The sequence below is a fragment of the Octopus bimaculoides genome, chromosome 8, assembly GCF_001194135.2.
Source record: "Octopus bimaculoides isolate UCB-OBI-ISO-001 chromosome 8, ASM119413v2, whole genome shotgun sequence".
Taxonomy (NCBI): Eukaryota; Metazoa; Mollusca; class Cephalopoda; order Octopoda; family Octopodidae; genus Octopus; species Octopus bimaculoides.
In genome coordinates, this window is record NC_068988.1 from 92,861,209 (window position 1) to 92,863,052 (window position 1,844).

Genomic DNA, 1,844 nt, shown 5'->3' on the forward strand with positions numbered 1-1,844 from the left:
ATAAAGGTAAGCAGACTTAGCGGTTATAGTAACCGACTAAGGCATAAAATACCCGTATTTACTATCGGTGTCAGTTAACCGTGTTAATTCTGGCCATGGGTATGCAGGTACAGTATGCTCGTCGAGTACAGGTAACAAGAGAAACAAATTTAGATAATTAGAAAATGGAGAAAACCCCAGTAGATTACCCGTGACTCGTTGGGGCACCTGAAAAGTCTGAGTTTCCTAGAAACTGAGTTTTGTTTCGTACTTTTTTTTTCTCTTCCATTTTATTTCGCATGCTTTCAACGAATGTGACATCGAAATCACGAGTAAACAGGTATTTTCCTCAGAAAAGTAAAGATTTGCCTACTATTTCTTGCATGCCCTGCTACCACGTAACACCTATTTCGGGTCCTTTATTGCAAATAGCTGTCACGTGGTGGCAGGGTGTGCTACAAATAACAGTAAAATCATTGGAGATGAGATACGTTGAATGCACTCGAAAGAAACTTATTGAAAAAAAAACTATTTCGCACTGATGTTACGAACGGGTCTTTTACGAAATATTTATCTTACTTATAAAGTCATTTTCACTTAAAAATATTTTGCCTATCATAATGTGTTAGAGTTTCTTCCCTTTCAGGGTGAAGTTATTTTCGGAGTATTTTCCCATTATGCACCGTTTTGGGTATTTGCACCCCAAACCCCCGAATATCTCAATAACTAGTGGTCCGATTTACGCGGAACTTGTTTTATTCCGTTCGTATTCACATTTCAGGGACACTTTACTTTCAAATTATTTTCCCATTATGCGCTATTTTGGCTGTGTAGCATTGCAAGCAAGCAAGATTGAACTTCACTTTTAATAGTATACATTTATATATTCTTTTATTCATATACTCGTTTCAGACATTTGACTGCGGCCATGCTGGAGAGCTGCCTTTAGTCGAACAAATCAACTCCAGGGCTAATTCTTCGGAAGCCTAGTATTTATCCTATCAGGCACTTTTGCCGAACGACTAAGTTACGGACGTAAACACACCAACATCTGTTGTCAAGCGATGGTGGGGGAACAAACACAGACACATAAACACATACACACGCACACACACATATATATATATATACGATGGGGTTCTTTCAATTTCCATCTACCAAATCCATTCACAAGGCTTTGGTCGACCCGAGCTATAGTAGAAGACATTTGCCCAAGGTGCCACGCAGTGGGGCTGAACCCGGAACCATGTAGTTGGTAAGCAAGCTACTTACGATATATATATATACACACATACATCTATACATACATGCATGCATGCATGCATACATACATACATACATACATACATACATACATACATACATACATATGTATGCATGTAGGTGTATAGGTATTATATGACTACCGATATGCAAATGAATACATACGAGGATCGGCCGAAAAGTTCACAGGCTCACCAACATGCTCCTATCGAATGCGACTGAATCCCACTACATACACACACACACACGCGCGCACATGTATGTATGTATGTATGTATGTATGTATGTATGTATGTATGTATGTATCAGCTTCCCCGCATATATATATATATATATATATATATATATATATATATATATTCAAGAGAAGAAAATTGAGAGTTAATGGTTAATAATCATTTATCAATAAATGGATAAACATTCATTCCTACAATTGTTTCAATTTGTACTCATTCTATAAATCACAAATTTATGCAATAAATCAGCATTTATAAGTTATGGGCAAAATATCATCAGGGAAATATAAGACATTAAGAAATTACATGTTAACGAATCCGTTCTTTCAGCAAAGTAAAATATGGAATTGTTTCTATTTCTATTTT